The 26,145-nt window shown below is 43.8% G+C and overlaps 1 long non-coding RNA gene across 2 annotated transcripts in view; it reads left to right on the top strand.

Annotated features, from left to right (window-relative positions):
* Positions 1-26,145, top strand: part of LOC125184106 (uncharacterized) — a 324,641-nt gene that overhangs the window by 252,481 nt on the left and 46,015 nt on the right. For both annotated transcript variants that reach the window (XR_010832907.1, XR_010832908.1), the window contains exon 8: positions 6,830-7,097. This is a non-coding gene — a long non-coding RNA (uncharacterized lncRNA). The remainder of the gene's footprint in view (positions 1-6,829; positions 7,098-26,145) is intronic.

Here is a 26,145-nt window from a genome sequence, read left to right as displayed (position 1 = left end):
ATTTCTCTGGTTTGCCCTCAGTTCACGCACTGCAGTGGAATATTTAAACTGAAAGGAGCTTTCTGTGTAGTTAATTATTTCACCATAATGTTTCTATTCATTTTTTATCATAAAACTTTTTCCTTCAAATAAAGCCTTAAAGGAAAAGGGGACGAAGTAAAATCAAATGTTTTCAATTGCTGAAGCAAGAAATCTGCAGTGAAGCTTCTGCTTAACAAAATGGAGAATTAGAAAGCATGTTTTATTCTATCATAAATTAAAATTAAGGGAATGAGGGCCTCATTTGCTTAAAGATTGTCTATTAGTATTCACCTGGTGGCAAGCAGCCTTAATCTCACACCATTAATGAAAATAGAAGCTCATTAAATAGTAATTCTTTTTAATAGCGACAGAAGCCTGGGTCTGAGCAGCACTGCTTTAAGTTCTCGTGTAAATTGTGCATGATGATCACCAATAACAGAATTTCTTGTACCTCTCCCCACTCCAAATAGCTTTCATTCCTTGTGTAATCACTCACGAATGCCAGACAGGGAAAGAGCCTTGCAGATGGAGGAAAGAGGTTTTACCACAAGAGTTCTGATGTTAGAAAATAGCAAAGAAGCTGTTGAATTCAAAGCAGGTGAAATAAGCAACAGCGCCTACTGCTTTCCCTTTTTGAATCAGATCCCCACCACCTTTGTGAACAGGTTGTTCAGGGTGTTCAGAGACCCCCAGGAGCCTTGGTGCTAGAGAGTGTTCCTTGCTTCTGGATGGGATTGCAAGGGGCTTCTTGAATTTCTCTGCTTGGCAGCCGCTGCTACACCTCTCGTCATCAGACAAAGCAAGTCCCATCCTAATGATTCTCCCCCTCTAGCCATTGCTGTGCCCTCTCTTCCTCCAGATGACTAAGTCATTAACTCTGCCTTAGAAACAAGCATAAGCTAGTTATCAGCACTACATGACTATTCTTATGTTAAAGACCTAACGTGATGGATAGCACGCTCTTATGCTCATTTCAAATCCACAGCTGAAATTTCCATTTAATTTGAAATGCTAAAAAACGTTCTTTGCTCTCTCATTACAGTTCTCATCTGTTCCACTGCTTTGCATGGTACCAAGCACTGTCTTCATTTCATGCCTGCCCTCGGCTGAGCTGCTCATGTCTCTTCTGATGAGCAACTTCAGGCCATGTGGCCTTATTCCTCACTTAACACAATTCTATTCTCCCTCCTGCACTATTTCTTCTGTTGGGCCAGGTATTGTTTCAGATGTGCATGTGGGATGGTTGCTTACTGCTACACCCTAGCCACAGTTAATTCAATTACTGCCAGATTTTCTGGGCCTCTTGACATAGCTATATATAGTTCCTTAGTAATAATATTATCAATTATTTAAATTTTAATTAGTGCTTGAATTAATTACATGATCCTTTACTTCAGGGGGAAAGAGATCTCAGTTTCTGCAATTACATGACCATGGTTTGTCCTCAGAGGCCTATGTTGTATTCTAGCATCATCGCTAATACTCATACAACTGCCGTCACCCTATGGGTGTGTATCAGTGGGTGCTCGCTGTCTGAGGACATGCCTTCTCTAAGACATGAGTAGAGGTTTACATCAGTCCTACAGTGGGTGGGAGCAGACAGACTGCTAAGCTCTGTTAAGATGCTTTTGTCTTCCCTGCTGCCAGTCGCTAACACACATGGTGCTGGGATCCCTGCAGCAGGTCCGGTGGATGTTTCTGCTACAATAAGCATTGCTGCCCTCCAATTCCTTCCACACGCCCACCTGCTCAAGGCACAGGGCAGCAGGACTGCGGGAAGGTCCTGGGGGTTATGTGCTACTCACTTAGGTAGGATCCTTAGAAAGATCTTTTCATGGCAAAAAACTGGGATCAGAGCTCACCAGACTGAGCAGGAGCTGAGCTCTGGGCTGCAGTGCCTGAAGAGGCAACTGTCTAATAGAAAACCTGGCTGGGTAAGGTTTGTGAGCAGATGAGAGGAAGGCTAGCATGACAGACCAGTAATGACCCTAGTTAGCTCTTCTGTGCTTCACTCCCTGTTGCAGATTGCAAATAGCTTTTTACAGTTAAGATCTGCATCAGTATTCGTACTTCTGCTGTGTTATTAGCTATTGCAGTTGCTTTGGGTGACAAAATCCTCTTCTGTGTTTAGCACTCAGTGTTACAAGAGGTAGATTAGTACCCTGTCATGTACAGCAGAAAATGCTGTGGTCAAATACAGTGTATACATTCTCACCAAGTGTGCTATTAATGTTCCTGCACTGTATAAAAACTGAGTTTGTTACAGCATCTGTGCTGTGGGCAGTTCTTTCTGGGACTGTATCAAGCCCATTTTTTTTCTTCGGTGGAGGGTATTCCAGCAATCAGGGGATTTGGGGTCAAAATGGGGCATAAGGAAAATTTTTTATTTCTTCCTTTCTCTCTGCCACCATGTTCTTTAGTAACTCCAAGGGTTTTGATGATCACTTTTTTCTTCTGTGTGCTGCTTTGCAATTTGAAAATGGAGTCTGCCTGTAGATAAAGCAGCAGGGAGAATTAATGTTGCTTCATATTTTCTCTGCATGAAGCATGGAGAGTAAAATGTTAGTTACAGAGGGCTAAACCCTGCTGGAAGAAAGGATTTCATCCCTTCAGTCCCAAGCAGCAGAGCAATTCATTCTGCCCTGGTTGTCCCCCTGCCAACAATGTAGTATTTCACTGCAGAAAGCACCTGTAAGTACTTAAGACTGAGAGCACCATTTCAGTGTAACTGAATTAAGGTTACAAATTAAAAATCATTTAAATCAAGGCTACTCTGTTGTTTTGGAGAATGATATGAAGGGTGTATTTAAAGGAACAATGGTAAAGGAGCTGTAGCTCTTCCTTCCTGTTCTGTTATTGCCATTTCTTTCACACACACACCCACACTTCATCTCTGCCCAGCCACATGGTACAGTAGCAGCTTTCATGGGCAGCCTCTTGTCCACGTGGCCAATGTGTCCACTGCAGGCCACTGATCATGGTGATTCTCACAACCTCTCTGTATCCAGTCTCTGAGATGCAATGTAAGGGCACATCTCACCCATGGAGCTGTACGGTTCCATTACCCAGCTACTAAGACTATTCATAAAAGAGTAAAAGCTAATTCTCTAATTGTGGTGATAGTCAGGAGGTGTTTTTCCTTGAAGCCACAACCAAATTCTTCTCACTTCAAAAAGACGTAATTTTTATAGCTAACTAAAAATAGTGAAACACAAAAGCAAGCACAGACAAATGCAGGGAACGATGTCATCAGTAGGACTATTTTCTGACACAGTACTACATTGAAAGGAATGAAATGCATCTAGGATGTAGATGATTTTTTTTTTTTTTGTCTATACAGTAACTAAAACCAAGCAAAAATTGTGATTTGGGCCAAAGGGTTTTAAGGGGAAATGGAAACATTCCATGGAAGGACATGCTTTTCAGTACAATAAAATAAATAATATAACTAAAATCCCATCTTTCTACTGAGAGTGGTTCCCGTAAAAGATAGTGGACAAATCCTGTTTCAGCTGTCCAAAGCCAGTGACGGTCATAATCATAAAAGGAATGAGAACATGAGGGAATAATGACAGCATCATAAAACTCTTTTTGGAGAGATTTTCTTGTCTGCTAAAAACCTACATCTCCTGATTCTGCTTTGACTTGAGGTCAATGGCTGAATTCCTACTAATTTGGATGGGAACCACAGTCTACCTGGTTTGTGTTAAAAATATAACCTTAATACAATTGTAGTTGTTACTCCCTTTCTTGTGTGGATGTTGTTGTAACCAATAAAAGTCCTTTCTTTGTGAGATTCAAACAAAATATCAAGCAGTGTCCTACCAGTTTGGGTGTCACTCCTTAGCACTTGCATAGATTTGACTGCACTGAGTGCTTCAGAGGAGCTGCAGCACTCTCTATCTTAGCCTGCCTGCAGTAAGGCATGTTGTTTCATAACTGATTTTGTAGGCTTGTATTTTGCAGGCATGTCGTGAGATCTTTCATGTGGTCATGGTTTACATTATTTCCGCAGAAATATGTGATACGCTGTGATCCACAATGCAGTGTGCTCATCTATTAAATATTGCATGAACACCAAAGCCATAGGGAACATAAAATATTGAATCTGAACAAACGGAAAGCTCAAAATAGGGAAATGCAGGGCTTTTTACCTGTAGCTTGCCAGTTCAAAAACCAGCTCATATGAGCACCAGCACGACAGTGGATGGATGTAACTTTGTAGGAGTCCATTGGCTGAAATGAATTACATCACCCAACTAGTTGTATCATACAAGCCACGGTTCTTTGTGGCACTGTTAAGATGGATCATTGTTTCTGTAGAACAGACAGGGTTTAAAAAGACTCAGAGACCATGGGTTTTCCAGACATGTCTAGGACTGGGGTAGAGTTTGAAGACTTGAGTATCGCACAGAAGTTTTCATTCTCCCTGCAGAATGAAGCAGCTTTCCTCCTTCAGGAAGACTGTGCTGGCACATCTTACAAGGGGTGTGAGACAGTGGCGTGGCTGTGCTGCCCACCCTGAACACCTTTCTCTATGGCTGCCTGATCTTCTCTCAGCACAGTGCACGCCACCTTGGGCTCTCTATTCACTGCCTCCTGCTGTGGAAGCCTCTTCCTGACTCGTTCTCACTCCTGGCTCCTCTTTACTGTTCTCCCACCATTTTCCTTTAGTTTTGGGGGCTGTTCCTGCCTGCAAAGGAGCTGTCTGTTTAGCTCAGGAGATGTAAAGCTGACATTCATATGACCTTGACTTGAGAGGCCCGTACTGAGAACTTATCCATAATGACTGCCCTTTGCATCTCTTGCCTGGGCTTGTTGTTCTTCGTTCATTGCTTTCTTTGCCTGTGAATTCCTTACTCATATCTGCTGCGCAAAAGCACAGGTTCTTCTCTCACTGTTGTCATCTTTACTGACTTTATCAGAGGGCCTCTTGGATGGTTTGATATGAACAGACCCTTACCTATATGTGTATCTGCTTTCAAGAACACATCTGTTTTATTACAGTTCTTCTGTAGATGCCATTTTGTAACAAACAATGCTTTCATTCCTCCAAATCTCAACTACAGTAACAAATATAGCTGTCATATTTTTATTATGGCTTCATAAAGCCTGTCCTTTAGGCTGTAATGGAGAGGTTAGAGTACTGATATCTAATACAATAAACTGCTGTGATGAAAAATCTTGAATGTATGAGTTTTGGAAAGTGACAAAATCTGTGTTAATTTATCTCCTACTTGATAATGAGGAAGCTGAAGACACAGCCAACACTACAGTTGCTGCTTTTAAGGTTGTAGTGTGGCAGAAATACATAGGATTTAATGCTCCTAAGACACAAATTCTAAAAAAAAAAAAAAAAAAAAATGTAAAATTGTTCCTCCTTGTGTATAATCGAGCGGGAGAGCTGTTGATCCATGGGCAAGAGAGCGAGATCGGAACAAAAATGGTATCCAGTGGGGGTCAGAGGATACTTTGTGGCTCCTGGACTGCAGTTGTCACAGGTGTTGTGTATATATACAGATACGAGAGTGAGGGAGATCTGAGTGTCCATACACAGCTGATGAAGGGCACCACACTAATCTCTCCCCCTTTTTTGTGTGACTCCACATCTTGCAAACCTAGGGGAAGCAATTGCACATCAAAAAGCCAGGAAGGAAAAGAAAAACACCTTAGAGATAGGTCACACACGGATTTTGCCAGCCCAGCAAAATGCATTTTGTAAGGATCTAAAACTCATCATCAAAACAGCTGGCTTATTTACTCTGCCAGGTTCATGAGCAAGAGAGGCTATTCCAAGGGATGGCTGTAAAACTGTTTTTTTAGAAACCACAAAACTGCTACACCTGTGGTTTGCGTCTATTTTGTGGCTAAAAGTCACATTTGTTTAATGACTGGGGGGAGAGCTGGGGGACATAATGGCAAAAACAGATTTGATTTCTCTCTTTTAGCTGAGCCTGGACAGGCAGAAATGGGCACCTCTGCTGTTCATCGTAGAGCAGATAGGCAGAGGCACAGAGCACTTTGGCATCTAGTACATCCGCTGCTTGCCTAAATTTACAAGCAAATGAAATTTGTAAGAGCACTACAAGGAATTCTGAGTGGATCCCATTCCTCTGCTGTAAGGTTGTTATGCGGCACAAAATCAGGCAGCCTCAGCTAGCAGCTGATGTCGCCAGCACACATGAGCCCTAAATACTGCACAGGCTGGAGGAAATTCCCCCATTATTCTCCAGCTTGTCTGCAGGGGCAAAACACCAGCAGCGAAAAGGTAATAAAACTTGGAGACCAGAATGCAGCTTGTGGCTGCAGCCTGTAAGCCCCCACAGTGTGGGAGGCCGCGTCCTGGACGCATGCTGGGCCGCTGGGCCCACCTCAGCGCTCCCCAGGAGAGCAGGGCTTTTTGGTGGTGCCTGGCTTTAGGCAGGGTGAGGAGGAGACTGCACACGCCGTGTGGATGGTGAACAGTATGGTGTTGAAGAGAGCTGGCAAAAAGGAGAGTCTCTAGAGAGATGAACAAAGGGAAGGGCGTTCCTCACTGAATGGGTGCCCCCTTTGGCCGTGAACTCTCTGTGAGGTGTAGTCTGACCGCGTGGAGGTCAGTGCAGCACCAGCCGTAGAAATGACTAATTTTGGCCAGTAATTTACGCCTATTGTCACACCACTGCTTCCTTCAAAACTAGCGGCCTTGTGTTTGTGACATTGGTGCTGCAGTGCTGTGGAGAGGCAGCAGGTGCCTAGGCCCTCACATCAGTGCTGGGTGGAGGAGGAATTAGGCTGTGTCCTAACGTGGGCCTTGTTTTAATTATAGATGCCCATCTGCCCTGAACCAAGAAGGTCAGAGGCACTCTGGGAAGGCTGGCGTTCCTTCAGGGCCTCACCTGGCAGAACATGGTGTATGTGTGAAGGACTGAAGCTGTTGCAAGCAGCCGGGCTGGTATCAGCCTCTCCCCTGCCTTGGGGAGTGCCTTCATCCTGAGCTACCCCTCTGGAAGAGCCCAGCACAGAGCAAACGTCCTCACTGCATGTCTGCTGGAAGATCCAGGGTTGTTTTGGTGCTACGGAAGGCATGAAAGCAGGTATGTGGTTGCATGACTGCGTGATGTTGCCACCAGCTCTTCAGCGGCACTGGGTAAGTAGCGGTCTTTCTGTCACAGTGGCCGTGTAGCCTAGCAGCTCCCTGCACATGTGGGCTGGGTTGAAGTGAGATAGAAATTTCAGGGTTTCAACAAAAAGAAATACTTTGTGTCAGGTTGAAGTGATTTTTTTTTGTTGTTTTGATTTTAATTTTGCATTCTATTCAGATTGTTTAACCAGTTGGGGGATTGTCTGGTGGTTTTTTTTTTCATCTTTTTGAAATAGATCAACTTTAAAATGGAAAATAACACGCAAAATCTTTTTTTTTCCCAAGAAAAATGATTTTTATATGTATTAAGATTGTATTAAGAGAAACTCTTTTTTTCCCTGCCTTCAGTCATGTAGACAATTCACTTAACTACATATGAACATAAAGGTAGCCTATGTTTGTCTCCTATGTCCTAAAAACTTCTTAGAGTAAATCTTGCTGTTTGTTTTGGTGGCAAAAATTGTCTAGCTCTTCCCTTCAGTCATGTTTTCTTTATTTACTGACTTGTGCTCTGGGAGTGTTCAAGTTCACTTGAGGCTACCTATACCTGTGAAATTCTGTGTGCGTCTGTCTGAATAATAGATGTTCTTTCAAAAAAACATCAAGAAAGGTTTTCAAACCTTTTCCACAAAAAAAAAAAATAGTTTCAGTATTTTTTTCATTGAAACAAAAATCCAAACTTCATTCAGAATGAAACATAGTATTTCTTTATATGGCGTGCTTTTAATGCTCCTTTGTTTTATTTTAAATAAGGTTAACGCAATTTTGAAAAAGTTAAAATCACAAAACAACTGGTTTTCATTTTGCAAACACACTTGAGTGCATTCGCCACATTCGCTGATGGTGTTGAAAGCATTTCTTTCACCAATGACACATTCAGAGGAACTATTTTATTAAGCCTTGCATCTTAAAACCTTTTATACTTTGTATGTGATATTTCCTAGCATATTGAGCCACAGATCATGAACTCCTTTGGGCAGCAATTAATTTCATTTTGTGCCTGGTACAAGTTGGTCATTCATGTTAAATGGGAAGCAAACCAATAAATGCTTTGATCAGTTTTTCCGGAACATGCTTACAACCACCTGAAAGCGGTTCATCAAAATTATTTCTCTGACAATATCTTAATCTCTCCTTCCAAATTTCCTTAGCAATATTACAGTCAATAATTCCATCTATGCACCCAAGCAAGGCTTTTAAAATTTTTTTTTGGATCTTATATTTTCATGACTGAACATTCTCCTGACAAAATTTAAGAACAGAAAATGGTAGGATTTCTAAGGTATTTAGGTTTGATTTCTCCCCTTGCTTACAGAGAGGAGTCTTTGTCAGGGGATGTAGTGGTAGGACAAGGGCTAATGGCTTAAAACTAAAAGAGAGTAGGAAGAAATTCTTTACTCAGAGGGTGGTGAGGCACTGGCTGCCAAGAGCAGCTGTGGATGCCTCATCCCTGGAAGCGTTCAAGGCCAGGCTGGATGGGGCTTTGGGCAACCTGGTCTGGCAGGAGGTGTCCCTGCCCATGGGAAGGGGTTGGAATTAGATGATCCTTTATGGTCCCTTCCATCTCAAACTGTTCTATGATTATTTATGGAGATGCTTATGAATGTTTCTCACAAAACCACTAACAAAATTATACTGTTTTGACTACCAGAAGATGTTGAGGTGAAAATTCTGTTCTCATCCAAAATTTTCAGCTTTATGTTAGGAAAAAAAAAAAAAAATTGAAGGGAATAGCTGCTCTAATGCTTTCATTTCAGAAGTACTACTTCTCTACTGTGTTGGTCTGTAATAGGGTGCCTGCACACTGAAGGTGCAGAAGATTTAATGATACATAGAAGCTGAGGTGGGATGATAAGGACAGAAAGATTGATAACAGTTGTTGCTACTCTGAATTGTTGTACTTAACAGACTTTATTTTTTGAACAATGGATGTCAGGCAAATAATAAGAGTGACATGATATCCAAACAATTTCCCTGTACTGGCCAGATAAGCTAGAAATTCTGGTAATTCAAGCTATGGGGTTTTTTTAATTGACTTTTCATGAATAAAAAAGCAATTAGAAAAGGGAGAAGAGAACTTGGTAACAATAATGGCTGTTAGGACTTCAAAGAACTGCCATACTTTTCAACTTTAAAGGAAGTAATGTCTTGCAACAAAAAGAAGAAAATGAGGGAATGTAATGCTTGTTCTGCTTTAATGATGTGTTGTAGTTCCTGAGCTGTTTTAATAATCATATCATGCTTACCATTTAGCGTTAGGCTGAGCTGTGAATGTTAACAGTGGTTCGGCTCTCCTGGAATGTCAGTCACTGTGGTGTATTTCATGCAGTCTGGGGACTTGCACTCCATTTGTGTAAATGGGAAAATATCCCTTTCTCGGAAGCAAGAGATGAAGGAATGGGTGGTGAGGCCTGCTCAGCTCTGATTAGATAAGGCTTTCAGAGCACCTGTGAAAATCCAGCATAGTTTTAGTGTCAAGTATGTTCTGCAATGGTCTGACAGCAGAGCACTGGACAAAGCTGCTATAGACTGTCAGTTTCCAGTATATCCCTACATAAACATCCTCAGATACTAGAGTAAGTTTTGTTCCTGTCGTTTGTCTACCGCTTACATGAAGACTGAACTACAGCAAAGTAGTGAGAGAACCACCAGCCAGGAAAAAACACTCCTCTAACAGCTGACTGCTGGGGAGGAGGAGCAGCAGCAGTGGCTGTAAGGAAAAAAATAAAAAGATGCCTGGAGAAGGAGAAACTGAATGTAGGGTGTTCTGGGGGGTGGGGGGAGAAGAGGGTCTCACTGTACCTTCCACCTCACGTGACTGACGTGCTGAAAGGGTGACTTCTTTTAGATGTGTATGTGCCTACAACAGCAGCCAGTTCATGGCATGCTTTGCTTAACTGCAGCTGACTTCAGCGACCAAAGGGCTCTTAAAGTTGTGGTTTTGTGTGCAGCTGGAAAGGTTTGTCTTGACAGGGGACAGCAGGTTGACACCTACCTGAAAATGTCCAAGCTGGTGATTCCTGTTACAGAAACACCAAGCAAGGGTAGCATGTGTGGTCTTGCTCACTGACAGCCTCCTTTTGTGCACTCTCATCGGCTCACATCCACAGCCTGCCTGACGCTGGCAATAAATAATACCAGCTTACCCTGGGATATTTTCAGCTATGTACATTTAGGTACATCACTTCTTTTCTGACTATAATTGTGGGGGTAAATGGGTTACAGTGTGAATCAGACATATTGTGGATTGTTCCTCCTTATACTTAAAATACAACAGGAAGGCTTTTTTTATTTCTTTTGGTGTTGCTAATATTGAAGTAACGTAGATATTTTTACACATGCACTGGAGAGCTATTTTTTTTTTTTTTACTTCCAAAAACTTGTCAAAAGTTGCTTGCTGTGACTCTCTTTTCTTTTCCATTTCTAAATTTATTTGGCGCTCATGAAAGCTGTCGGATGAATAGTGTTGCATATCAGATCACAACCCAAGCAGCACGTAGGCTTTCTGCATCTTGCGTGTGTTTTTTGCACTGTATTTCTGAGAGAAGGGGAATTATTCACAATGAATCATTTATCTGACAAATTTTGCCTTTTCTGTTGGTCCGGAAATTGCCCAAGCAATTTTGAAGCTCTTGTAAGCTAAAGCAAGTTATTTTTTTAAGCTATCCACTGAATGAGATCTGTGAATAGCACTTTGTCTGAAGATTGTACTTGATAGTCAAGACCTGAGATTACAGTTTAAATAGTTGAACTCTAATAGGTTAGACTTAAAATGATCTAAAAAAAATGGCACACTTATTTGGACTTTTAAAAATTCATGCTTATAGTACTAAAAATGCATAAATGTGTCTGAAGCAGAACCTGAGAAACTAAGACAATGCTGCTGCTTTAGCATTTCACTCTGAATAATGCAAAACCAATCTGACCGTTCTGTTCTTAAAGGTGAACTGCAGTGTTTTAGGGGGCTGGGTTTTTGCTGGGGTATCTGCCCCTTTTGGTCTGTTCAGGTACTGCTGCTCAGAAAAGGACCACTCCACCCGTTTGCCATGAGAGCCATTGGCGACCTCACCAGTGAGGCAATGGAGGTAGTGCCAGGCTTCTGCACAGCCGAGGAAGGTTCAGGGAGACATTCCTCAGGCCTTCCCTGCACAGCGTGGTTTATGGCCTTGGACACAACCAAGCAGGACCACGGTTCCTTTTGGACCGATCATCTGATGGCAGTGACTCAGAGAAAGCTGTGCTGTGGTGTGCCTGTAAGTCACCCCTCCTGCCTGGCCGGGCAGACAGGAGACGGCACCTAGGGGAGGCACAAGTATTTGGCAAGTGCTAAACAGTGCAACTGGTGTCACCTCTATATTACACTTTCTAATTACAAATCTCCTTAAGCCCTTATAGCTTTATGTCTTCAAAGTGCTGTGTGAATAACTAATTAAATGAATTAATCATTAATCCACCTGGCATAAAGAACAAATGTTCCTTTGAAGTGATAGGGCATTTCCCAGCTCCTCTTTTATTACAGAGGAGGAGAAGGCGACTAAATGGAGAGGCACATAATTGGAAGGACCTTCGCCGACTTGGCTGAAGGCAAGTCCTAGTGCTTAAGATGCTTCAGGACCTATAAAGATGTTTCCTTGGCATTCCCTGGCAAAATAGAGTCATCTGTCATGTTCCTGCAAGGCAGCCAAGTCCTGCAAGGCAGCCAGGTGGGGGGCACGACTGCTGGAGCCCTTCCAGCCGGCAGAGCTGGGACCTGGTAACCACACATTAAACAGCTTCTTTAGCCTTGCCTTGTTTTTTTAGCCTCTTTTGAAAGCACAAATCAAGCTGAAGCATGGTTCCAGGTTTCCACAGAAGCCTGGGAAAATCTGTAGACAAGCTTGTTGCAGTCTGGACATCTCGTATGCTGTTTGTATCCTCAGTAAACGCGTGTGAAAGTGAGGATATCTGTGAATGTGAAAATGCAGATTTACAGTTCCATGCTGCACTCGGCAGAGTGGCACGTAACTTCATATATCTTATAAAAGTTTTGCTTTCAAATATATTACGTTTGTCAGCTGGGGCCTGACATGTTTTACCTGTCTTTCATATCCCCTGTAGAGTCAGCTGCTGGGCTCTGAATCTGCAGCCCCGCAGAGCACTGTGTGTGGGAAGCTGGGTGGCAGCTTGCTCTTATTTTGGTATTTGTTACCTACAAGTCCTGACTAAAGCAGGATAGCTGGGGTTAGTTGGTCCAATGTAACTTTTTCCTCTCTTTGTCTCTGACTCTGTCTAAATTCTATGCCTATCCTTGATAGTGTTTCTTTTGGCTTCTATTTGTGTGTTATGTACACTTGCAAGTGCACATTCTATTTTTCTCTTTCTGTGGTGTCATTACACCAGTGGGAGTGATCCTGGACTAACAAAGGTGTGCAAGTAATTCAGAGGGGGGAGGAAAAGAAAACAGCATAGCCTTGTTGAAGAGATGTGTACCCCACCAGTTACCCCACTGATGCCCACAATGTCATTTGTGTAGTGAAAGAATCCAGTTTGAAATGGGAAAGCAAACTTCAGTTGCGTGCCTGCTAGGAGTTGTTATGAACAATGATGCAAAGGAAGAAGGATTTCAGGTACCTTGATCATGTCTAGCTAAATCCTTAAGCTCTCCAAAGATACAACTACTATAACACTGAGAGGTTTAATCATAAAAATGGCTTTTAAAACACAATCTCCATGTTTAACTGGAAAAGAAAGCTGTCAAACTCATGTTGACTGATGCTGAGGCAGGGCAAGGAGCTTGGTGGCAGTTATAGGGGGACCGAGACGGGCAGGGATCAGTTCTGCTTCTCCTTCCCTCGTGTGGCTCCTGTTGCAGGGCCCAATGCAGGAGGGCTGCATGGACTGAGGGAGCCATGGTCCGGCCATGTGCAGCCACTAGGGAGGGGTGGTGTCAGTGGGGCTCCCGAATCACTGAAGTCTCTGACATCCAGCCTAGGAGCCGCCTGTGGTTCTGGAAACCGCTTCTCCTGAACCAAACAAGCTGCCACTAGTAGGGACCTGAATTATTTATAATTTATTTCTTAAATTGATAAACATAAATGCAACCGTGTCTGGGACGAGGCAGGGAAGTCACCATACGATAAGACCAGTATCACACAATAGCCTCTGACAAAGAAAAATGCTGTCATTTGAGATAACAAAACACAGACCCTTTAAGGAAGACAAAGGACAGTCAACTGAACATATTTAAATTTTGCTTGATGCGTTATAGAAGTGACTCCTGAAGATCTCTGGGCTGTCAGGATTGATGCTAGGTTTTCTAGAGGGCTCCCCTTAGAGGATGGCTCGGTTAGATGACTAACGTTGCGGGATATCAGTCTCCCCTATCTGCATACAGACACAAATTACTGCAAGATGCAGAGAACTCCCTGATCAAGCTAAGCAGTAAAGCAGGGGGATAGATGACCCATCTGAAGTGAAGCGCTGGTCCAGAGAAGCGACTGAGTCAGCTTGCTTGAGGTGTCTGCAGAGATGCACTCCTGTGGACTCCTTTGAATGCAAAACCCCTGGAAGTTATACTTCACTTGTTCTGATTTCCTTTTCCCTGGCATTTCACTGTTATTTCTTTTTACTCGTAGTATTATTCTGACCTGCCACCTGCGGATTTTCTGAATCTTGAACAGTAGCTGTGACTTTGCTGTGGGAACTCTGAAACTCATTAACAGAAGGCTTTAAGCAAATGTCACATCGCATTAATGTAACTCTCGGACACTAGCTCACTCTTAGCTTGGTCCATTCATCTGAGCAGAGCTTGAAATACCTCCTTGCTGCATCATAGGGATGTTCTGATGAAGCTGATTACTTTTGTCTGCATTTGTTTTGATTGATAACTCAGGCAATTATTAGCATTCTGCACACAGCAGGAGCTTTTCTCAGCTCTTGTCAGCAACAGAGGACAGTGGTGAAGGGGAAGGGAATTTGTAAGCAGCATACTCGGGAAAATAACCTACAGGGTCTGAAAGTATTAATGAGAAGAAATGCTACTATAATTAGATGCTGTGCATGTGTATGGTACATACATATTACATTATGCTCGGCTTGAGGTGCAGCATTGGAATCTTGCAGTAATCGGGATGAAGATATCTAAGGTGTGCTAGCAGCCTGCCACAGCATGACTTGTATCTGCCTTTACAGGTGGAAGGAAACAGAGAACAGAGCCTTGGCATTTTCACAGATAGCCCTTGAATCCTGCGTAATGGCTCTTCCTGGACCACCTGTTAATCCTTCATTTATTATAATGACTGCAGAAACAGCCAGGAACACTAGTGTTCTGCAAAGGTTGCTAACATTACCCTCAGAGCTCATCAGAAGGGTATATCTTAAAACACCAGGCTGATTGGTAGAGGAGCAGGAGGGGGGGAAGGAGGCTTCAGACCTCCCCAGTGTACCAGTGGGTACCCTGCTCTAGCATTGTTTGGCATGCTTTGTGCCCTGAGTGTCTGCACAGCCTCTTCCTCCTCCTCCTCCCCCCTGTTTACACTGGAGGCTATATCCATCCCCGATGCCAACACTCTGGCAAATATCTATTCAATCATAGTATCAAAGGAATATTAAAGTCATCGTGGCAGAAAACTGAAAAGCAAATAAACCCTTACTATGCTTGATGTACGGCTCTAATAGTTTGAATTTCAAAGCAAGCTAATATCTCTTGACAATCTGGATGCCTGATTTGGGCCAGGAGTCCCATTGAAAATATCCCGAAGTTCCTAGACCACAGGAACAGCAGAGAAAAATTAAAAAGCTATGAATACATAAATAGGTAGATGGAAAGCATAGCTCTTGATTCCAACCTCCAAGCAGTAGACTAAGCAGGGATTGTGTTTTCTTGGCTATGGCAGGCATGCACAGTAAGCAGGCAGGAAATGAAAGAAGCACGATGAGTTCTTCAGGGGTTTTGAGCAACTGCACAATACTGAGGTTAATCCCGAAAGAAAGTTTAGCTTTATGTTACGACTGGACTGACGTTTGCTGCTTTTTGTTTAAATTATGGTCCTGCTTGTGTTATTGAAGGCACAAGGTCAGCTGAGAGGTGGCTGTAGCCAATGTCTACCTCAGCTTATTGACTGCCCAGCAGCTCCAGAGCATGTCCCAGCTAACCATGTGTAATGCACAGAGCTCCTGGGCCTCACATTCAGTTTCTGCCTGCTTGTGGACTTCATAGTTTCCTTCTCAAGGCAGATCGGGGCTTGAGGGTCTTCCAGGACTCAGCCTGGAGCATGGGCTCTGCCTCCTGTAAGCACAGCCCTGCCACTGGTTTGCCATGAGATCTAAATCACCAAGACTTAGTTTGTTCTTCACAATCTCAAACCCCTGTGGCTGTGGGAAACAGCTGTTCTCACTTGAACCTGTGAAGTTCACTGCCATAGATACTGCTAAAATCAGTCTCCAGTTTCATGGAGTACAGTAGGATTTAAACCTGCAGTTTGGTCCACGCTGGGGCTGACTTGCTCAGTTATGTCTGGAAAGCTCTTGGCCAAATGCACTGGATATGTGTGTGTGTGTGTATCCTCTCATTTTCACTTGTATAGCAAATGGGTGGTAGAAATTTTTTTTCTTACTGTTTACTATTTTTTCACATGACATGGCACAAATCCTGCCAGCATTTGTGACAGTTATGAAAAGACATAATGATACCATTTTCGTCGTGTAAAATCCGGGATTTGTATTTAGGGACATGAGAAGTGGTGAAAGGCACGTCCAAATGAGGAAGATGTCTGAGGTCTTGATGTTCCTCCATGGTTACTAACAGGATTACACCTGGTGGGCTGCCAGCCCAAAGCTAATGAAAGGGGAATGAGGATCTTATCACAAACAAGCTTGTTTGGGGACAGGGAGCGAATGTTTGTCACTGGCCTGAATTTTAGGGGACTCAGGTGACAGTTTGAATGAGTCATTGATGTGCCGTTCCACTAGGGAAATTCAGACAGTCCACCATCAATTTCCCTTGACGTTTACAACCCTCATAGGGTTTCTGGTGTTGGTTATTCATTACCAGGCAAAAAGAATTTGATTTTCATACTCCTTAAGTGAGACAAAGTTGGAGAAATGAATAAGACAAACAAGGTCACCTCTTGTGGATGGTTTTGTTAGTTACTTTCTGTGCAAGTGAAATGGAATCTAGTAGCTGGTTTTCTTATTTCATTGCGTCTTTACTTTGCCTCAAATTAATGTGTTTTTTGAAATCAATATAAAAGAAAATAGGGAAGAAGCTAGAAAAAGGCACGGTTCCCTTCAGAGGGAGCATTAATCTAGTGATGCACAATTGCTGGCTTCTACTGGGCTTCCAGCTCCACAGTTCGGTATTGATATGTACTCTTTTGGCATTAATACTATTGTTAAACAGCTGTTACTGGGGCTTTTCCAAAGTGGGGTCCTATGTGTGCCAGAGTAGGTTTCTTTACGCTTTTACTGTGCTATGGTTAATGATACTGCGTGAAAAATAGTCTTTGGGATGACTGCCCAGCTCTGCTTAAATGTGACCATCTCAAGGGGAAATCATCATGTGGCAGCTCTCTGGATGAATTTTGTACCTTCTAGTGAAGTATGAAGCATCTCGGTATTAATTTAAAGTAAAACTGAGTTGTATTCTCCTGAAATGAGAACTTAGAAGAAAGTTCTTAGGGACTTTTTTTTTTTTTTTAAATCTTTCCAATTTTTTGAGAAGTTCCTAATAAGTCACATAAGCCAGAAGATTCTACTCTCACAGAGATGTGCTGGGCAGTTACCTAAAGAGAGAATTCCTGCTAGGATGCACTGGCTAACTAGAGATTAATGGTGTCAGTAGGCACCTGATAAGCATAAGTAGCAAGCAGGTGGAGGATTTTTATTTTTATCTGAACTCTACTGAGAAAAGTCACAGGAAAGAATTCCTGTTATCCACTCCACAGTTGTCCTGTAAAAACCACCTTTAAACTGACCTTTTCAAGTCCGTTGTCAGTTTGCATAGGTCCACTGCGAGCTATTCTTCCTGGCCTGAGTTGTATGGAGTGATGTCTACAGATTGGTGTTTGCCGTCAGTGATCACCATGTGGTAGTTCATGAGAGGACCGTGACTGGAAAAAACACGTTCTAATCCTAGTCCAGGGGACATCTTGTTTGGGCAAGACATCTTGTTCAATCTGGCTCCAAACCTGGTGCGAGGGCTTCTTAAAGAGATCAAAGAGAAAGAAGGAAATACGCTTCTTCAAATCATAGCCAATGCATAATCTGTTCGTGCCATTAGATTTCTCTTAAAGCTAATCCTCTTTCTTCCTGGTGGCCTGAGAAAGTACTGGGAGAGAGGTAAGGAGAAGGAAACAAGAACAGGAGGTGGCGTGGGGAAAGAGAGGAGGCAGCTGATGATAGTGTTCCTCTACCGCTATAGATAGGTTGGGATCTCCCATTAAATCCACTGTTTCGAAAGCAAGAATGGAGAGTGTTGTTCTCTTGCAGATGGTCAAGATTGCAAGTCCCATTTAGACAAGGAAGATAGGCTCTGCTTTAAGACACAATAATCCTTTATGGTAACCTAAGGGGACTTGATGACGAGAATAAAATGTTCTTAAACACCAGCCTCTCTAGCTTTGTGTGGAAAGTCACAATGGAAATTTCTGGTGTTTTATGTGTGCAGGCTAATACTTTCTAATGTGTCCTATCAGCAGAGTTTAGACAGTGCTTATGCAGAAACCAGAATTTATTGGAAGGTATTAAATTTGCCTACTTTATTGAAAAAGAAAGCCAGGATTTGGGTTTATTCTCTTGATGTACATTAGGGGCGAATAATTAAGAGGAGGAAAGTATGTGCTTCAGTAGATACTCTGTAATCAAAAGGGAAACACTGAATGGTAATAAATCTTTATTGATTTGGTATAACTTAAAAGTGGATGCCTTTTAGGAACAGAGAAGAACTAATCAGATCTACAAGGAACAAACACATGGAGACTTGATGATTAGGGTTAGTGGAAATATATTTGCATGCAGATCTGTTACAAAGCTATGAACAAGACTGAGATCAATAACTTGATTAATTTTATTTTTATCAATGATAAACTACTTTCCTTTTTTTCCCCGCTACTGCTCCCTTCCCCTCCCTCCCCAACTTCCCCCCACATGCACACACGCACTCCAGACTACTTACTCTAAACTCTGGCTGTGCATTGGTATCATACTTATCATGCTTTTGAATCTGCTTGAAGCACTTTTGAAATATCTTTGAAGTGCAATATGGTGAACGTTTAGAGGGAAGCAGCTGTCCTCTGCAATATTTTTTGGATTAAAGTAAAATGGGGTAATGATTTCTCCTGATATGTCAGGAAAATACTAGGAAGTAAAAGCCTTCCTTCAGCTGGAATACCATGCTTCATGAGGTGGCTCTTTTTGACAATGTCGGGCTTGTGCTCTGCTGGGTAGGATCAGCGTAGATGAAGATGTGCAGATGAAACTTCCACGGGAGCTTGTGTGTTCATTTTGAACTTCTAATTTTTCTTCTATCAAGCTCTGTTTGTTAAACAGAGTTTAAATAAGAGACAGAACATCAAATAACTGATCGCAAACACTAGGAAATTAAAAGCAAAAAGCGCAATCACATTTCAGTTCATATTTCCTTGGAGAGCCTTTAATTTTCCCATTCAATAAGACATTGCCTGACCCATCCCTTGTGCAGATTCATAGAAAGCAAGGCTTGTCTTGGCATCTCTAGTTGTTCCCTGACTGTGCTGGGATGCTAACTCATATTGGATCAATATCAGCCCAAAAATCATCTTTGCTACCCCCACCCTGGAAAAAGACCGATAGTTTTCAGGGAAAATGGCCCACAAAGAAAGAAGAGGAATGATTTCTGTGTATTCAGTTATGTCTCTTTCGTACCTTGCAAAAACAGGAATGGTATCTAAGATAGTGAACAGCGGGATTTAAGTGACAGTGCTCTCCAGAGAAATGCAAAGCGACATGAGGAGCAGTTGGATTTGGTACCTCAGTTCCTCGGGCTGTCTTTTCACTTACTGCTATTACGAAACTGTCTTCTATCTTCCAAATAAGCAAATTGCTTTGATCTGAAAAGTGCCAGATAGTATTAGGCTTTTCTTAGGAATTAATCTAGATAAAAGAAAGGCTGCCTCTTTAGGCAAGGAAGTCTTGCATCTATAAACTACCACTCCTCGTTCCATGTGGAGCGCTATAAAATTAATATATTGCTGATAGCTTTATATTTTCATTTGCTTACACAGCAGTTACATCCCAGTGACTTCCCCAAATTGGGTATTAATGATTTACACTCTGCAATTTGTATATCCATTTCGTTCAGCTGGACAATCTGAAAAATCAAAGACGATGCGTTGACACTCCTAGGATTTTCCTCTTGATTTACTGGCGGGTGCTCAGCACAGCCTGGTTTAATGGCAGTCAGTACAGAAGGCAAGGCCCACTGCAATTATCAACCTAAGGCAGTGTTCACGGACAGCCCTGCAAGTAGCAATGGAGAGGAGCAAGCTGAGCTTGGTCTTGAGACTACAGAAGGCATCAAGCCTTTCTGGAGCATCCTGTGGAGCCTCAACAGGAGCTGCGGGGTGCTGGGGAAAGATCTGGAAGGACAAGGGGATGTCTCATGCTGGCAAACCCAAAGTGGTTACTTGTGCACTGTGGTGCTGGGGAAGCAGCACCATCCATGTCCACTCAGCTCTTACTGGTTCATTCTCCTAGTTTTCTTGAAAAACATTGCCCTTACTGCACTTCTAGTGATGTGGCCTGTGGTCTTCTCATTATTTCCTGGTGTTATTTGGTAGGGAGACTTGGCGTGGCCTCTGGAGGTTTGGAACATGCAGCTGTTGTGATGGAGCCCTTGTCTCGGTGCTAATGAGAATTCCCAAGTCTGAGGTTACTGCTTGGAGAAATGGACTGGTGTTCTCTTTTTCTTTTTTCTTTTTTCTCTCCTCTCTTGTAAAAACTGCCATCAGTGCCTGGAAACACAGAGAAATGCTGCTCAGGTTGATCCCTGAAGGACAGCAGAGTTACCCGTTGGTCTCTTCCGGTTAGGCAACCAGGACTAAACAGGTCTCCTGGAGGGCTTCTGCTCATTGTAATGAGCTGGGGGAATTCGCAACAGGGGCTTCACTAGGCCAAGCTTTGCTGCTCTCCTACATGCCTCCATCTATATTCCCATGTAATCAGTCCAGCAGACCATCCGAGGTTTTGGGGGGTGTTTCTCCACTGCTCTCCCTGGCATTGTTTTCTGCCGAGAGCTCTCAGGGGTGCCGCAGGCTGCAGCTGGCCACGGGCACAGGCCTGTGGGAGGTGGGCAGAGTGTAGAGCGAGGCCTCCCTTGGCCTCCTGCCTCCCAGGAGTGTATCCCCCATCCACCAGGCCACTGGCTGTCATTGGGGGGGGAAGAGACTTTGTGTCCTGTACAACTGGCCAGTGAGACCTTGCATCTCAATGGCTGACTGCTTAGCCTCTGTTACAGTGGGTATAACCTGATTCTTCTGCTTAGGAGCAAAGAAAGGTCTTTTAGCTGGAGCTAAGAAGCAAAAGACCTTCACAAAAATACATATATATATATATATATAAGAAAAGCTTCTTGAAATGCCATGTGTCCCTCTCAGTTAGATCGTTTGTACTTTCATTCACTGTGTCCTGGAAAGCCAAGTAACGGAGCTGCTGAGAATGAACAGAACAAATATCAAAAAAAACCTCTGCATTTGACTTTTTTCCCAGTGTGATTAACAAACAGCTTTGGTGCTGAAAGTTACAAGAGGTTTCTGGCAGGCGTGAGCCTCCTGGGCTCACTTCAGCACTGTGGTTGATCAGAGAGGAGCCTCCTCCCTGCTGGAGAGTTGCTTTCCTCCTGCAGTCTTCCTGTGAACCCTCTAGACTTGTTTTCCCTGCAGTCAACACTAAGCTCTGTTTTCTTGTGCCATTCTCCAAGTAGAGATCTTGCTTCCTCTTGGCTTTAATTTAAGCGCCAAGTGCTGCTTTCAGTCCTTTGGACAGGTTCTGACTTCAGCGGCTTGTTCCCCTATTGGTTCAGATACGTGCTGTTCTCTGCTTCTGGGCGTCTGTGCTCTCAGGGAATCCACCACTAAAAAGGAAGGTGGCTACATCCCAGCACTAAGGCTCAGCTCTTGCCTGGCTGGGCAGTGTTGGAATGGGAAAGGATAATTACACTATGGGCTCCTCTGCAGTCCCTTACCTTACTCCACATGCTACAAGAAGTGAGGCAAGGAGATGACGCAGAAACCACAACCTACAGATATTAGCATTATTTGTATGATGATAGAAAACAAGCAGTCCTTGCAGGTAGCTGTGCCACCACTTTGTGAGCATCAGATACAGTGGGCATGGGATTGTCCCTTCGCTTTCCAGCAGCCCTGCTGTCCCCAGTCCCTCTCCCGTGGCTCAGCCCAGTGCCAAACTAGACAGAGATGATTTCTGCGCTTGCACAGCTTGTGCTGAATCCTCAGTGCAGAGTGATCCAGATATCACTGGAACAGAATACAAACTGATAATGATCCCCTCTATTAGTCCATTTAAAGCAGGTCAAAAAGACCACCTAATTGCCATAATTGCCTTCTGGCACTGCCTATGCGACAAACCTTTTGGCTGCACGTATGGACATGTGCTCAACAGTAGGCATTCCTGTCTCTTTTAACTGAGTTCAAGGATCAATACCTCCGTTTCATATAGCTGCCGCCTGCTGCAGCTGTGTCTGGTCACCGAAGGATCTTGATCACTGATCTTACAGCGCCAGTGTGGTCACTCTGCCTTTTCACACTGCCTTGCCAGTGACTTGCTGTGACTGGAGTGGCCTACAGAAACCACGCTGCTCGCAGAACAGTCCAGCAGGCAAGCTAAGAGACCAACCGCCTCATTTAGCCCCTGCCTTGAGGCAGGATGAACTGAAAAGAAATAAAAATGTGTATGATATGTTGATTCACGGGAAGGCTAAATGTAATGTCTGAATAATCGCACTAATACGAGTGTTTCAGGGCCTGATGCTGTCACACTCCATCATGGCACGTCTGATGTTATTTGCTGGTGGTGCCACTGAGATGAGCGAGGCTGTCGCTTCCCCAGGTTCCTCCCCGTCCTGATGTTCGTGATGAGAGGACAGGACAGGGTGACTCGAGCTGGGCGCTCAAGTGCTCAGGTCATGTTTAACACTTCAATGCGTGTTCTTGCTTGCACCTCTTCTTGAGGACAGGGAGGGACGTGCAGGTTTGCATCCTGCTGTGGAAATTCCTTGCTGCTCCAGTGTCCGACGGAGCTGCAATGCAGCCCGTAGCAGACTGCCATAAATTACACGTCGTCGTTTTAATTAGTGCTTAGGGACCTTTAAGCTCAGAGTCCTTGTGGGCACCAAGGCAGCCTCCTGTCGGTCCCACCCCGCTGCGCTGAGGCAGGAGGGAGCTCTCTGCCCTCTGGGGCTGGTGTGGGACCCGCGGCCTTGCAGTGGCGTGCGGTGCCCTCACGGCGTGGTGGCTGGGAGCCGGTGGTGGGGCGAGAGGCGGTCAGGTGTGCGCCGTGCTAATCTCTGAGAGCCAGATGGAGGGGATTTCGTGTCACAAGGCATTTTCCGGGGATCAAAGCAGTTTATCGAAATAACTTATTTTTACCTTTAAATGAGAAGAAATGCGATAAATGTTAAAATGGCCCTTAATTCATGAGTCTCGTCTCCCTGCGGTGTGATTAGCACAGATAGCCGGCTCTCCCCGTTGCTTGGTTACGCCGCACGAGCGGGCTGGGCCCTCATCTTCTTTCTGCCTTTCCCGAGCAGAAGCTGCGCGCTGTGCAAGTTCAAAAAGAGCGTGGCAGAGCGAGTACCTCCAGCTGCGCTCCCGGCCACTCGGGCGCCAGCAGTGCCACGCGCACCGTGCTCGCTGTGAGAGGAGAGGGGCTGGTTCTGCTCGCAGGTGTGAGCCAGCAGGTGCTCTGCTGGAGGTAATGGCATGAAGCGGCACGGGCGAGATCGGAATTGCGCCCGAAAGATTGATCCTTCAAGGGAAGTAATTTATTTTCATTAGGAGAGTAAGAGAGATTAGTGTCACAGTGGTGTGATAAACTTAAAAGGCCCTGGAAGAGCTATCTTTGCTCCTTAAATAAACGTTGATTGTTTTGTTTTTTTTTATTAAAAAAAAAAAAATACATCTTTATGCTGTAAAACAGAACTGATGCAAGGAGCTGTGTACTCGGGGAGCGTGCTGGGTGTCTTCTTCCCCTGCCCTGCACTGAGGGCATGGTTACGTGACGTGAGGGCAGAGCTGCCCCGTGCCAGCTGGTGAGAGTTGCTGCGTGCGGTGCCGCTCGGGCACCGGGGGGAGGAAGAGGAGGAGAGGAGATGGTGGCGGTGTGAGTGGGCACATCTCCTACCCTGCATCCTGTGTGAGCTCAGGGCTTTGTTCACTCTGGAGATCTCCTGCTGACTGTGTGAATTTGCACGCATCTGTCACAGCTTGGTCTTACTGTCCAAATGCTTACTGAGATTTGTCCTGAGAACGCGTTCTTCATTTGTCCTGAGAATGCTTTCTTCAGTACATAAAGGTCTCATAGGAATGAAGGGAGGGGGGGAAAAAAAGTTTTGCCCCAAAAAAGTACCTGAATTCAAATGGTTTTGTAAAAATTCTGTAATGCTTGACTCTAAGTATGTGTCTGGGTAGTGAGAACACTTTCCTTAGGAGACCTCCAATACTTATTGCCCACACCAGCTATGAAGCCTGTAACAGCAGCTTTTTAGTCCTTCTATTTCATGGCTGGATCTTCAATTAAACCAAAATTAAAGGAATATAGGAAGGGTAATAAGCATGTTAGTTAATTCCCTCAGAGTAAGATGGGTTAAAGATCTTTTTTTTTTTCCTTGTGTTATTTTGGTTAGTTGTTGATACCGTTTTTTAAATTATGGTTGGTTGATTTTTGTTTTTTTTTTTTCTTTTTTTTTTGGGAAGAGGGCACAGAGGAAAGGCCTGCAAATAATATTTACAGCAGTATTTGTTCACGGTAATTTAGCAACGTGTATGAGAACTTCAGCTCCCCATGTTAAGTGGGGAAGGTGAGGGAATTGCTGGCAGAAGAGGGGATGCTCGAGAAGTGGTAGCATCATTGGTAGTAGGATTGGTGCTAGGTTTTGGATGGCAAACAAAAGGTGCAGTTGTCTGGCAAAGGGGAGCTCTAAGTACTCTCATTCTTCATTAGCTCTGAAGGGCTGTGAGAATTAGCAACTGTTCTCTTCAGCTGTGAGAGTGTCCCTGACACCACAACTGTCACATGAACTGGGAATCTCTTCTGCAAAGTCCAGAGTGAGTTACTTCAGGGAATCTCGAGATGGACAGTTATCTTTTTCCTTCATCTGACCTTTGACAGATGGTAATTACCAAAGCAGTAATTCCAAAGCAGCAGACTTACAAGCTTCATCACTCGTTTTCTGGTATTTACAAGTATAGATATGCTCCCACCTCAGAATACATTCTACTTATTCTCACAAACATTTAATGTTGTGATCCCTGCTTTTACCATCCTTGTATTTAGATAAGCAGCCAGTCTTCCTGTGTCAATATATAACTATATAATTTTCTGAGAAAACAGTTACTTTCCTGACTGCTTATTAATACGGAAAAGATTCACTTTTATCCTAGGGAACTACACGTTCTTCTGTGGTTACCTATAATAGTTAAGCTATTGCATATTTAGCTAGAAATGCATAAGGACAGCAGGTCTCATTTTCACTTAAAATATCTCCAAGGCACTCATCAGCAGGCTCCTTGGTTGAGAGCTTGTGCCTGGTTTTCAGCTGACGAGCTAATAAACATCCAGCTATGTGGGAATTAAGTGGGAATGAAATGGGCTGACTTGGTCCAAGTGGATTTTAAATATTCATCGCATTAAGTAGGGACAAAGTCTTCCTTTTCAGAGATTTTTTTTTCCATTTGATGTCAATGCATCCAGTCAGGAAGGTAAAGACTAGCTGTGTAGGATCATCAAATGAAGGGAGAGAAGGAAAATGTATGCGAGTACATATTTTTTTCATATATGGAAATCTATATATTTTTGTCTTTATTATGGCTTAACACAGCGACTTCCTGCTTAATGTGGCAGAAAGTATGGGTCCTGGAACGTTCAGCGTAGCGTTAAAAAGCACAATAAATAGTTCATAATAAACAACTTACCTGGGGTTAAAGACCACTCTTCTCTGACTAGGAGCACCTGGATGAGGCCAGGGTGCCTTGCTGCCTGGCCGCAGAGCCAGGGGCCGTGCCCAGAGCACTTCTCCCACCTGTGCCCAGAGGCCCTGGAGCAGTGGCCTCCCCACAGGCACCTGTGCGGCTCCTCTGGGATGGGGGTACACAGAGGGCACTGGGCTGGGTCAAAGCTGCTCTTAGAGGAGCAGCAGAGCCCGAGGAAGCGAGTGCCTCCAGCTCTGTGCTCCATCCCTGGAGGCATGCACAGCCCAGAGCTTGTCATCCACGCTCATCTCCAAGTCCCCGAAGGTAATGTGTCTGGGGGAGAGGGGAGGATTAACATCTTACCACCACTGTAATTACAGCCCAAGAGGCATCATTTTGAAGCTAAGTGTCCCCTGGGATAATATGCATGCTATCCAGCAAGCATTTGGCTTGCCTTCATGAGGAAAAGTCCTTCAGGATAACCTGTTTGGTCAGAAATGGCTGCACAGTGTGAGTACATCCTGCAGGTGGGATCATGCCTGTCTTCTATCTTTTCTGAGTAACATCAATACAATTTGAGATGCTTTTAAATCAATATGGATGATAATTAAATATTCTATTAAAAAAAAAAGGGGGGAAATTGATTTTCACCTGGAGGAGATTTCAATAAGGTCAGCAGGGGGACGGTGATTAGTAAATCAGTTTTTGTTCACAGTTTACAAAATCTCTATCACAATAACTTGGATTTACAAATCCAGTTTTCCTCTAGGGAGAAGTGGCAGTCAGGATCTTCTGGGAGAGGCAGTTGGCTCTGCAGCTTATGTCAATGAGCATTGATTG

This window comes from Anser cygnoides, chromosome 7, assembly GCF_040182565.1.
Source record: "Anser cygnoides isolate HZ-2024a breed goose chromosome 7, Taihu_goose_T2T_genome, whole genome shotgun sequence".
Classification (NCBI taxonomy): Eukaryota; Metazoa; Chordata; class Aves; order Anseriformes; family Anatidae; genus Anser; species Anser cygnoides.
This window is presented reverse-complemented; position numbering and strand designations above follow the sequence as displayed.